Source organism: Balaenoptera physalus (assembly GCF_965194825.1).
Source record: "Balaenoptera physalus genome assembly, chromosome: 18".
Classification (NCBI taxonomy): Eukaryota; Metazoa; Chordata; class Mammalia; order Artiodactyla; family Balaenopteridae; genus Balaenoptera; species Balaenoptera physalus.
This window is the reverse complement of record NC_138899.1, coordinates 11,006,988-11,020,511: the sequence shown is the minus strand read 5'-3', so window position 1 is coordinate 11,020,511 and position 13,524 is coordinate 11,006,988. Positions and strand designations below refer to the sequence as shown.

At 45.3% G+C, this 13,524-nt stretch overlaps 1 protein-coding gene, 1 long non-coding RNA gene and 1 pseudogene across 12 annotated transcripts in view; 2 read left to right on the top strand and 1 right to left on the bottom strand.

The window, feature by feature from the left end:
• Window positions 1–13,524, top strand: part of CLYBL (citramalyl-CoA lyase) — a 256,049-nt gene that overhangs the window by 122,766 nt on the left and 119,759 nt on the right. The window lies entirely within an intron of this gene.
• LOC309647423 overlaps window positions 1–13,524 on the bottom strand; it is a 290,446-nt gene that overhangs the window by 223,672 nt on the left and 53,250 nt on the right. The window lies entirely within an intron of this gene.
• Window positions 483–13,520, top strand: LOC309647362 (CUE domain-containing protein 2 pseudogene; annotated as a pseudogene). Its single transcript has one exon. The product of its transcript is annotated as a CUE domain-containing protein 2 pseudogene (transcript).

Sequence of the window (13,524 nt, the reverse complement as noted above, 5' to 3'; positions counted from 1 at the left end):
ATACGTAGGCCTCAATTATTACAGATGCTGGTGTAAATACCTAGTTATCAATAGTCATAAGCATGGCTGGAATTTATAGGTGAATTTTACTGTCACTTGGGGGGTGTATAGGAAAGGATAGATGAATGGGCTCTTTATTCTAGTCCCACAGATTCTTCTGTGAGCATCAGAATTGTCATACAAGGTCAGACCATGGGCCTTATGACAGAGAGCTCGGTTTTTCCCGGTACTTATGTTCCCAGCATAGGGAGTAGGCAGTGACAGTACAGTCATGCTCCTCCAGCTCCCTCGAAGGATCGAAGGTGCAGCCCCAACTAGAGGAGTCCTTTAAGAATCAGGATTTGTGCATAATCTTCTGTGAGAAATTTTTATTTTCAACCTTTATCAGCTCTTAGAGTCAAAATTGCTTTAAGAGAACTTTTAAAAGGCCATATCGCTCATTGGTGGGGCTGTGGGATGAGAGCTGCACCGCGCGGGGACGGAGCAGAAGGGGAGAGGGCATGGAGCTGGAGAGGGGTGTCTGTGCAGCCCTCCTTACCTTTGTTCAGACGCACCTCCCAGAGGCTGACCTCAGCGGCTGGGATGAGGTCATCTTCTGTGTGCTCGGGGTCCTTGAGGACCTGGGCCCCTCAGGCCCATCGGAGGAGAATTTCGATATGGAGGCCTTCACTGAGATGATGGAGGCCTATGTGCCTAGCTTCGCCCACATCCCAAGGGGTACAAGAGGGGAAATGATGCAGAGGCTCTCAGGGCAGTTGAGTGGTGCCAGGAACAAAGAGAACCTGCAACCACAGAACTCTGAGGTCCAAGGTCAGGTATCTATCGCCCCAGAGCCTCTGCAGCGGTTCAAAGAAGAGACGATCTCTTCTCCGACTGCTGCTCGGGACACCCAAGAAGAGGCATCCGGCGCTGAGGAGGAGCTGCTGCCGGGGGTGGACGTACTTCTGGAGGTGTTCCTTCCCTGTTCGGTGGAGCAGGCCCAGTGGGTGTTGGCCAGAGCTCGAGGGGACTTGGAAGAAGCTGTGCAGATGCTGGTAGAGGGGAAGGAGGGGAGGCCTCCAGCCTGGGATGGCCCCAACCAGGACCTGCCCAGGCGCCTCAGAGGCCCCCAAAAGGATGAGCTGAAGTCCTTCATCCTGCAGAAAGAAGTACGTGATGGTGGATAGCGCAGAGGATCAGAAGATTCGCCGGCCTATGGGTCCTAAGGAGGTTCCCAAGAAGCTGATCCAGTACATCGACAGCCAGGTAGCGAGCACCGAAGGGGAGCGATTCAAAGATGTGCGGGACCCTGAGGCTGAGGAAATGAAGGCCACATACGTCAACCTCAAGCCAGCCAGAAAGTACCGCTTCCACGGAGGCACTCGCCAGCCTCTGCCCAAGCCGTCTAGGCTCAGATCCCAGAGGGACGCAGGGGCCCTGCATCCCCACACAGGGCCCGCCCTAACTCCTGTCCCCCATCTTTCCCTACTTCCTTGCTCCACAGTGCTAACCTGCTCTTGGAGCTGCCATGGGCACGGTAGAGGTAGCCCCAGGAAAAACAAACAAACAGAACAAAACAAAAGGGCCGTATCATTTCTGTGTGGTGTCCTAAATAGCAATTTATTGATGTATTATTTCAAAATGATTTATTTGTTTTCTTATTATTTTTTATGTTTATAAACAAATGGGAATTTAGCAAAATTTGTTAGAATTTGTGGAGGCGGTTTCTAAAGGGCAAGGGCACATAAAAGATGATTCTTTTTTTTTTCTTTTTTTGGTTCAAAAACACCCCTTTAGTGGTAACTGGACTTGAATGCAGCAGAAAATATTTTAAAATAATGTTTGAGTGGAAATGTAAAGTGATACAGCCGCTATAGAAAGAAGTATGGTTTTCCCTCAAAAAACCATATGATCCAGCAGTTCCACTTCTGGGATATACCCAAAAGAATTGAAAGCAGGGTTTTGAAGAGATATTTGTTCATAGCAACATCATTCACAATAGTCAAAAGGTGGAAATAATCCGTATCCATCAGTGGATGAATGGGTAAACAAAATGTGGTACATACATGTAATGGAGTATTATTCAACCTTTAAAAAGGAAGGAGAATCTCACATATGCTACAACATGGATGAACCTTGTGGACATTATGCTAAGTGAAATAAGCCAGTCACAAAAGGACAAATACTGTATGCTCTCACTTACATGAGGTACCTAGGGCATTCAAATTCATAGGGACAGAAAGTACAATAGAATAGTGGTTTCCAGGGGCTGGGGGGAGAGGGAATGGGCGGGTTGATGAAAAGTTCTGGAGATGGATGGTGGTGATGGTTACACAACAGTGGGGATGTATTTAATGCCACTGAATCGTATGCTTAAAAATGGTTAAGATGGTAAATTTTATGTTACGTGTATTTTACCACAGTAAAAAACAAAATTTGACCAGCAGAGGTGTAAAATGATAGAATACAGATCAGCTCAAGGTGGGAAATACTGATCTTGAAGGTTTAACACGATCCATAGATTGTTTCATCATTGCTCAAATAAGGCCATTATAAACCTTTACCCAGCGTTTCAGATCTCTAGCCCCTTTCCATGGGCACCTTCACTCACTATATCATGCCTCTTTTCCTGGAATGTCCAAAACCCTGGTGTAAAGAGTGCAAAGGGCTGTGCATGAGCGCATGGCCAGCTAGGCACCCTCATGCCCCGCTGGTGGCAAAATAAGTTAGTACAACCCTTTGTGAAGACAGTCTGGGGAAGTCTGTGAAGAGCATAACCATGATCACGCCCACTATCCCTTTTTGCCCTCTGAGGACAGAGGCTAATGGACACATGTGGCCCTCTCTCCTTAAATGCTTGCCAGCCCACCGCCCATCTAGCCCTGAGTCCATCCTTTCCTTCATTCCGCTCTCGGGTCCAGTCCCTCTATGTGCTGGGCGGCATGGTGCTGAGAGCTGCACATACACCCGTGTTGGGTCAGGATGGGGAGAGGCGGTGCGGAGGTGTGTGCAGAGCACGCAGCTAGGCCCTGATATGTGTTAACTATCTAGTAAGTAATGTCTAGGCGTTGTCTTCATCAGGGTTCTCCAGAGAAACAGACCAATAGGGTATGTCTCTGTGTGTGTGTGTGTGTGTGTGTGTGTGTGAGATATATATAAGAGATGTAGTATAAGGACAATAAGACCCACATGATTATGGAGGCCGACAAGTCCCAAGAGCTGCAGTCAGGAAGCTGGGGACCCAGGAGAGCCATTGGTGTAAGTTCCAGTCCAAAGGCTGGCAAGCTTGAGAACCAGAAAGAACCAATGTTTCAGTTCAGGTCTCAAGGCAGGAAAATCTGGAAGGCTATCAGGCAGGAGGAGTTAGTTCCTTTTTTACTCAGGGGAGTATTGGCCTATTTGGTATCTTCAACTGATTGGATGAGGCCCACCCACGTTAGAGAAGGCAGTCTGCTTTACTCAGTCTGCTGATTCACATGTTAATCTCATCCAGATATATCTTCACAGACACACCTAGAATAATGTTTTACCAAATGTCTGGGCACCTTGTGGCCTGGTCAAGTTGACACATAAAATTAACCATCATGGTATTATTTACTAAAATGATTTAGAATTAATTGTGCTGCCTAAATCATTATTGTAGTTACAATTGCTTTTCAACTCAGTTTTGAATTTAAGAGTGACATCATGAAAAGTCCTGAATGAAGTTCTTTTCTGCACTTGGTTAAGTCTGGACTGCCATTTAGATAATTCAAAAAAAGTATTAGGCCCAGAACTTACAGGATCAATACATTTTTGTTTATGGAGTGATAGCATGAATGTGACCAGGGGAACAACTTGGAAGTTCCTTGGCCTTCCCTGTTTCCATCTGAGCCCTCCAGCATATGGTGCTGGCTGAAGGTCACCCATGGGTGAGGCAAGAGCATCTCAGAGCCAAGTATCAGCGTCAAGGCTAAGATGTGGAGTCCTCAGTTAGGGTCCAGCATATACCACCTGGCCTTGGCTTCAGAGAGCTCTGCTGCTTGTGAAGAGAGATCAGCTGAGGCCTCCACCCTCAGTCCCACCTGCCTTCCCAAGCCCTGGATTCGGATGTTTGCCTGGGCTCTGGCAAGCTTCTTCTCTATCTGCATTGGTTGTAACTTGGGGGGAACCCCGCGCTGGGGCCCTCTGGAGACTCAGCTGCCTGGGCCACAGGAGAGGAGTAGAATCTGGGAAGGTAGCTTGAGGGCAGGGGAAGCAGCCCAGCTGAGCATCTGCCCCCACAGGGCATGGCCAGCATTGAATCCCGGGGGTGTGTGGCAAACTCAGACTTGTATGTTGGCTACTTGGGGGTTACGGCTGAGGAGCAGAAGTTTTTAAGCAGTGGGAATGCTCCCAGGTGCTGTAGCCGCCAGTGTGGTGCTGACCACCACAAGAGCCAGGCCAAGCAGCAGGATCCTGAGAAGCAAACCCAGGCATCCCGCCACGGGGGGGGTCCCCAGGGGCCGTGCTGCACTGGCCGTGCAGGTTCCCAGCCCTCGCCCCTGCGAACCTGACCTCAGGCTTAGGAGAGCAGGTCTAACGCCAGCCCCTGCTGGTGCCTGTTGGCTGCCTCATCAGAGGCGGTGCAGGTCCTCAGTGCCCGGTGCTGTGAGGCCCTGGGAAAGGGTACCTCCTACTTAAGATGGGAGGAGAGGGAGACCTGGAGGAGAATCCACTTCAGCCCCCTGAGAACAGGGCTAGGTCCCCTCTCGCTGAATATGACAGAAGTTCTCCTAACGCCAAGTTCCTATAGCCCTTGCTTCCTAGGGAGGCGGCAGTGTGACCCCACATGGCGGTTCCCAGGACACGGGAAGCACTTGGTCTGCAGTGGCCGATCCATACCCCGAGCCCCCTGTGCTCCCCACTCCATGTGGTCACGTTCTCCCCATCTCTGCACGGACTCTGGCCCCTCAGTGCCTCAGCCACCTGACAAGGGCTGAGTGGTCACCGCCTGAGAATTGCAGGGACTTCGTTTATCTTTGTGCTCTTCCCAAGGATCTGACCCCCTAGTGATCACTTGTTACCTAGTGAAAACTAGAATCAGATCTGGTGTTGAAAGCAGCATCTAGCCAACACGCCCTGGTTCCTGACCTGTGTGTGCTGACATAAAATCCTCCCTTCCCCAACTTACCAATGTATATATTTTTAAAATTTTATTTATTTTTGGCTGCATTGGGTCTTTGTTGCTGTGCGCGGGCTTTCTCTAGTTGCGGCAAGCGGGAGCTACTCTTCGTTGCAGTGCGCGGGCTTCTCACTGCGGTGGCTTCTCTTGTTGCGGAGCACGGGTTCTAGGTGCGCGGGCTTCAATAGTTGTGGCACGTGGGCTCAGTAGTTGTGGCTCGTGGGCTCTAGAGCACAGGCTCAGTAGTTGTGGCACACGGGCTTAGTTGCTCCGCGGCATGTGGGGTCTTCCCGGACCAGGGATCGAACCCGTGTCCCCTGCATTGGCAGGCGGATTCTTAACCTCTGCGTCACCAGGGAAGTCCCTCACCAATGTATTTTGAAAAGCCTGTCAGATTTTCTAACAAGAACTAAATATGAGTTAACGTTAATACCCCATTGCTATTTTTAAAACTCCAATTGCTATATAAACACATTTCACCTAAATAAAAATAGATTTGTTAAGTAAGCCAACCGTGAGTTGGGTCAGCATTTGTAAAAGTGTCTGATATACAGGCCTCTTCCTGGAATATGAATTCATTAGAACTTCAAAAGCAAAACAGCATGAGGTTGGACACTTTGCTGGAGCACTGGAGAGTTCTCAGCCAGTGAGAGGCTAGATGGATTGATATTTGTTAAATTGAGATTCTGTTTGTACTGCCTTCAATTTAGTCCTTTCTCAAGATTTGGGGGTTCCCCTTCAAATCTAGTTTGTTGACTGTTTTAATCATAAAAGATTTTGTCAAATGCTTTTTTCTACATCTACTGAGATGATCATGTGGTTTTTGTGAAAGCTGTAAATTTAAGTTACACTGCCTCCACCTAAGGGGAAATGTGACTTTTTGGAAAATACATAAATGGATAAGATTCAGCAGTGTAATACCCGAATCTGAGGCACTAGTACTGGCTTCAGCAAAACTCCTCTGATGCAACTATTTTGTTAACCTCAGGGCTCACCGGTCATGAGAAACTAAGTTGGGTAAGGGTAGAGCATTTTCTAGCCCTGGAGCTATTGGGTTGGCCAAAAAGTTTGTTTGGGTTTTTCCGTAACATCTTACGAAAAACCTGAACTACCTTTTTGGCTAACCCAATATATCCCTCACTGCAGAAGACAAATAGAATGTTCCTAAAGAGTGGGAGGCCAGGCAGAATATTCCCCAGTTACATCACTCATGCTTTCCCCCCACAAGCTTCTCTCAGCATCTGAAGAGCTTAGTCCCTGCTACTGGCAGGGACTTCCTTTACTTCACATGCCCTGTCCTTGCTCACTCTGCCTCCTGGGAGCTTGAGGTTCGGACCCTCAAGCAGTTGGAAATTAGCAGACTTCCTTCTGTTCACTATGGACTTGATCTAAGAATCCAGTTTGAACTACAGGCTCAGCAAGGACTTCTTGGTGTTCGCCCTCTCCCCACCCACTTGCAAACCCTGCCATGATGGCTACTGATCCAGTGGGTGGGCGTATACAGCGCCATGGTTTCCAAGCAAGGAAAACTGCCGTTCCTCTCAAAGTTATCGTTCCCAGTCACTTCATTAGCGGGAAGTTGCATAATTGGTACCCAGCTCCCCTGCCTAAATACGGTAGGACTACGTGCTGGCAACTTTTAAAGTCCAGCAATCCCAGATCCTTTCTAGGACCAGTAAGACACTTTGGTGGTACTTTGAAACCATGGTGCGGAGGTTCTCATCCTTGGTTGCACCTTGGAGTCTCCCTTGAAGCTTTCAAGAAACACTGATGCCTGCGACTCACCACAAGGCTCTGATTTAATTGGGCTGGAGTGTGGCCTGAGGTTTTTATCTTTTTCTAAGTTCTCCAGGTGACTGTAATGTGCAGCCAAAGTAGAGACCTCTGTACTAGCTATCAGCTAAGTAAAGAAACCACTAGCTTGGATGAGAAGTCACATACCGAATGGCAGATCCTCAAATGGACGTTAGCTTAGTTAATTATTGCTGCTATTTCAAATATTGTTAGCAGTTTGTCAGTTTTTTTTATCAGAAAGACTTTTCCTTAAACATGGATTTTTTTTCCAAGTTTGCTGCATTTTCAGTTATGACTTTATTATTACTTTCATAGCATCTACTTGTATATAATAGTAACACATGACTCACTTAAGAGAGGTTTTCGTTGGAGCAAAATTTCCTGCATTAGGGCAATGGCTACACATTGGGATCATCTAGTACAGTGGTCCTTCAACTTGGTTATACATCTGAATCACCTAGGGGGCTTTTAAGTTCCAGAGCCTCAGCCTTGCCCTAGGCCAGTGACTTCAGAATTTCTGTGACTGAGCTTTAGCATCAGCATGCTTGAAAGCTCCCCAGGTGATTCCACTATGCCCCTGAGTTTGAGTCAGCCTAGAACAGCATTCTCAAACTTTCATGAGATAAGCATCCCCTGGGGATTTGTTAATATGCAGCTTCTGATTCAGTGGGACTGGGGTGGGGGCCTTAGACTCTGCATTTCTAACAAGTTCCCACATGGTGATGGTAGATGCTCCCATGAGACATGGGAGAGTCTCACATGAGAACAGATAAGAGACCAATGGTGCTGGTCTATAGCAACACCTCACTTAAGTGGCAAGAACCTAGAGAGCTAAAAAAAAAAAAAAAAGAAAAAAAAATATACTGAGCCTGGGCCCTATTACCAGTGAATTTAATTTGATTGCACTGGGTGGGGTCCAGAATTGACAAGTTTTAAAAGCTCCCCAGGTGGTGGTGATATTGAATCCCAGGTGGAGAACCCCAGCAGTATTAGGGACTAGCTCTGCCTCCTGTGGTATAAATGGTTAATAAATGGTATCAGGTGGAGGAGGAAAGGGAGAAGACCAAAACAAGGCCAGGAGGGAACCCCTCCAGCCAGAAGAACCCCTGGACCTGCCAAGGGATGTCTTATCTAAAAAAAGGTCCCTCTGTAGAGAGAACTCACCATAAGGCTACCAGATTTTTTTCAACTCATCTTACGCCCCTGCTTTGCATATTGTTTGAATATATTTACATGTTGACTATCAAGAGGCCCTAACTCCAAATATGTAAGATAAAATAAAATAAGTTAGATCTTGCACCTACTGCAATTGTATTCATACGCAGTAGTCAGTGCTGAACACAACTCAAGTAGGGAACAGATTTTGAAACAGCCGGAGATGGGGGAAGGAGAGGACATGCCAGCAGTACGGGAGGAGGGAGGCTTGGGGAAGCCACGACGGGCTCCTGCCATCTGCCCAGTGACAGCCCCCTCGGGGACCTCAGAGTCTGCAACAGGACCTGAAGCCCAAACCCCCTCTACACCTTTCTCCTCCTTAGTATTCCAGACAGTCTTGCTGCCTTTGATCTTTCTCCCTGAAGCTTCATTCTGTACAGGCCTTTAGCCTTCCTGAGCTGCTTGCGGGCCATCCTCTGGGTGTTCCTCCCTGGACCTTCCGGACTGGACCTGTATCTTTTGGGCCGCCTCCCCGCAGTGCTCAGCACAGCGCGGGTCAGGGCAGTCTCATGCGGTCGGTTGTACGGGGTGTGCCCTGCTCAGGGTGCCTACAGAGGCCACGCGTGGGGCTGAGCTTCAACTCTCCTCTACGCATCAAAGTTGCCGCCTCAGGAGCAGGAGGCACCTCTTTGCCCTTCCACCTGCTGGCAGGCTCGAGGGGACACCTTTTTCTAATTTGCACAAAGGGACCTGCCAGGTGTGCTAGTGGAGACCCTGCGCAGGTCACCCAATGCATGCTTCCTAAGTGCTCACTGAATGTATGAACAAGAGAACAAAGTGGAGGCAGTGAGGATAAATAAGAGGTTTCCACAGTCATCTAGGTAAAGGTGAACGAGGCCCCAAACTAGGACGTCATCTGTGTTTACAGGAAGGAGGAGATAAACAAAGGAGAAGCAACAGGCCATGGGTTGGGTTAAAGCTTCCAGGATGGCAAAGGAGAGAGGGAATAAAAATGACCTCCTACCTGTAATCACCACTAAAACTTGACTCTTGCCCAAGAAGAATAAGGACAGTGTGGTGGCAGATCAGTCTTACATACCCACTTCTGGACAGCTGGCTTTGGTTGGGTAACGAGGTAACAGGAATTCTGTGCTCTTGTGCGCAAGACCCTGTGGTAAGCAACGTGGGGGAGACGTAAGACCTCCCCTCCCTCGGCAAGTTTGTGATCTAGTTGAGGGCACTTGTATTCAACAAGATTCCTGATGCCGGTCTACACGGGCCAGCGTCACACGTGGGTGACAGGTGTCAGATGATCATAGTAGCTATGGACGTACATACTGCTTTACTGCCTGTGGTGAGCTCTCCCCAGTATGAGATAGCTATTACCTTGCTTCTCACCTAAGAGGAAGTTGACATTTCTTGCTTGCTTCTCACCTCATCTTCTGACTGCCAGTCACAATATTGGCGTGAACCACATAAAATTAGCATTTTTGTAGGCCAAAATGGTTAGATATCAGCCATTTCATATAGGTGGTTCTTACACTCTCCACCATATTATGCTGCCACTTGAGACCTTTCAAGTGATTTTATTGGTTTGTTTTAAGCCTATTATAAAAGGATTTTTTTAAAAAGAGTGACGCTTTTTCTGGTAAATGTGCAAAATAGGAAAAAACTGTGCAGAAGCAGAAAAATCTTTTATTTGTTTATTTATTTTTGGCTGCGTCGGGTCTTTGTTGCTGCATGCGGGCTTTCTCTAGTTGTGTCGACTGGGAGCTACTCTTCGTTGCGGTGCACGGGCTTCTCAACGCGGTAGCTTCTCTTGTTGCAGAGCACAGGCTCTAGGCACGCGGGCTTCAGTAGTTGCGGCATGCAGGCTCAGTAGTTGTGGCTTGTGGGTTCTAGAGCGCAGTCTCAGTAGTTGTGGCTCATGGACTTAGGTGCTCCACAGCATGTGGGATCCTCCCGGACCAGGGCTCGAACCCGTGTCCCCTGCGTTGCCAGGCGGATTCTTAACCACTGCGCCACCAGAGAAGTCCCTGGAAGCAGAGAAGTCTTAATCCCAAATTCTACAGTTCAGAGACATCCCTAATCACATTTTGATGTATTTCCTTCCAGATATTTTTCTTTGCATTTTTTATAAAGTTGAGATGTTATTGTATATGTAATGTTATATCCTGTTTAAAAATAACAATCTTCACTTAACATTAAATATTTTTATAAACACAATTTTTAATGATGGCGTAATATTCCATTGAATGTAGGTACTGTAATTTATTCCACTGTTGGACCTAAAGGTTATTTTCAGTTCTTAATATTATATATATCTAGTTTTATTCCTGATCATTTTCTTAAGATAGATTCCTGTCTTAATCCTTTTGGGCTGCTGTAACAGAATAGCATAGACTGGGTGGCTTATAAACAACAGAAATTTATTTCTCACAATTCTGGAGGCTGGGGAGTCCAAGATCAATGCTCTGGAAGATTCAGTGTCTGATAAGAATGTACTTCCTGGTTCATAAATGTCAGCCTTTTCACTATGTCCTCCCATGGCAGAAGGGACTAGGGAGCTCTCTGGTGTCTCTTTTATAAGGACATTATTCTCCTAGGTTCTGCCCTCGTGACTTAGTCACCTCCCAAATGCCCCACCTCCAAATACCATCATATTGGGGATTATGTTTCAACATATGAATTTGGGGGGGGGGGACACATTTTATCTATAGCAATTCCCAAAAGGAATTGGGTCAAATTACTTGAAATTACTGGGTCAAAAAGCAGGAAACTTTTTTAAGTGTCTTGATTTGTAGCGTCCATTGGTTTTCCAGAATGCATGTGCCCCTGGATTAACTTTAGCCATGATGGCAGAGCCAATCCTTTGCTGGTTCTGGTTTGGTTACCAGTGATAAATGCTGTTTTTAAAGATGAGAGAGTCTAAAGATGAATGGTCAAAAGAGACTCGGCAGTCAGGTGGACATTGAACGAAGCTAGAAAGATCTGTAAGTTTCAAATAAACCTTGAAGCTAGAAAGATCTGTAAGTTTCAAATAAACCTAGGGGAAATACTTTTCGAGCAGAAGCAAAGGTACAATGGAAACAATACAGCATATTGTGGACAGTCATAATCTAATTTTCCGAGGGTGGATAGTTGCAACATGGGAATAGTGGAATATAAATTGAGAAAAGGGCTCTCAGCTGAGACTGAGCTTTAATCCTGTAGATAATGGGGAGCTGTTGACAGTTTTTGAGCAGGGGATATAAGAGGAAAATAATGTTTCAATGATTATAGGAGACTTTATCTGGGAAATCAGAAACATCTTTATGAGTGGCAGAAAATTTTTTAAATGATCATGTTTTAAAAAATTACACATCATATATAAACATCCTAGGAATGCTTAAGCATCTAGTGCTTAACATGTGACAGTGGTATGACCTGTCAGCCATGTCTGAGTGGCTCAGGCTTTGAGATTCAGGTGGTGTGGCTTGGAGATCACAGTGGCCGGATCCAAATTGGCAGTCAGAAGCTATTTCGCATGGAGGAAATCTCAGTTTTCATGAAATGAAGGTGTCTTTGGCTTTTACATGTGCAGTTACAACAAATCCTCATGAGGAGTGATTTTGCCCTAAGCATTTCTTGGTAAATAAAATTTTCATCTCTTTTAATTTCATTTTTATGATTTTAAAGGAAATGGATATGTTACAAATTCTGGTTTCCAGTACGAATAAGTAAAATGTGGTTGTTCCTATTACATCATTATATTTTCTTTTTTAAGATAAATCAGATATTTTTAATCAATATACAATGATGACAGATACTTTGGGAATTCTTCAATTATCTGTCCATACTATATTTTATGTCAATATTAGATAAATGTCTTGTAATATATGTATACTTTTAAAACCCATCTATATGTCACCATATCTCACATAGCACAATGCTTATGTTATGCAAAAATAAGACTTCGACTCACGTTTTAGATTTTATTAAGGTTAGCTTCAAGAAAGAATGAGGGAGCCCTTAACAAAATTGATAGGCCACCAAAAAGATGCTGATTTTTTCTTGAGATACATTGTCACAAGGCACACTAATCATGGCAAAATGTTACAACTGTGTAAAATATTTGATGGCACTAACTAACGTAGGATAACTGCTAAATGTCAAGAGCTTTCATGAAGAATACAGCTGGCATATTTTTGAAAGGATCATGCTGTTTACCCTGGGGGAGTAAAACATTAGGGTGTTACCAAGTTTGCTGGGGCTTTCACCTTTCTTTAACTGGGATTTTCATGACGTATAGCTCCTTCTGTTATGGCAGGGCTGGTTTCATGGATGTGTGACCTGCACAGTCACGGATGGCCCTATGCTTAGACGGGTCTGGTGCTTTGTGTGATGTTTTTCTGTTGCCATCTTGAAATTCCCAATAAATTTTGAACAAGGGCTCTGCACTTTTATTTTACACAGGGTGCTTCAAATTATGTAACTGGTCTTGATTGTGAAAGCTGATTTCATCTTCCTTTGCCATGTGTTATGGGCTAAAACATGGTTTTCACGGGACCAAACTATGGACCAGGTTAGGGGAGAGGGCTGCGGTGAGCCAAGGGAGCTTCTGGCCAACTCCTCGTATTTCCACAGGAAATGGGAATGAGGCTAAACTTAGTACAATAGGAGAAGCGGAGAGAGAGCAGAGTTTACGAGCAGGCAGGGCTACTGACAGCTAGAGTTTCTCCATTAAGAACAGTGGCTGCCATTCCCGCTACACCCACCTACCACATCAAGCTAATAACCCCCAGGCTCCGGCTGATCGCTTCATGTGCATTATTTCCTTTAACTTAATTTTCTCAGCAACCTGCAACATGAGTATTATTTTTACAGATGAGGAATCTGAAGTTTCCAGCAATCAAGTTGCCCATAATTACAGAGCTAATAATGGTCTTTGCTGACTTAAGAAGTAGCCAGCCATCCTTGTCTGTTGTTAACATTGAACTTGAATCACTTATTTGTCTACTTAAAAAGATTCATTGTCAGGGAGAGAGCCATAGACTTTGTTTACATAGATTGTTCATTTTCTACTTTTTACTTTCATATAATTGTAGATAGTATTGTTCTTTAGGGCCTTTTGGATGTAAATTTCTTAATTTTTTTCTCCCTGGATGCTATCTGGACAGCATACTAATACTGGAAGTGTTTTTCCAAGAAGAGATAGCTACACCCTCCTTCTTTTCTCAGAAGATTGTGTCAGTAAACAGTATTATATATATTTTTAAACCTCAGCCAAAATGACATTCTGTTGCTTGATTATTTCTGTTGTTATTGTTTTCCTAGTTGTTATGTGTGATTATGTTCTGCCAGAAGTTAAAAAAGTTATCCATGTTTTCTATTTTAATTTTGTATTAAAATAAGGTTTTTCAAAAATTTATAAATGAATCCTATTCTGGACTAATTCTAATTATGTCTTCTGC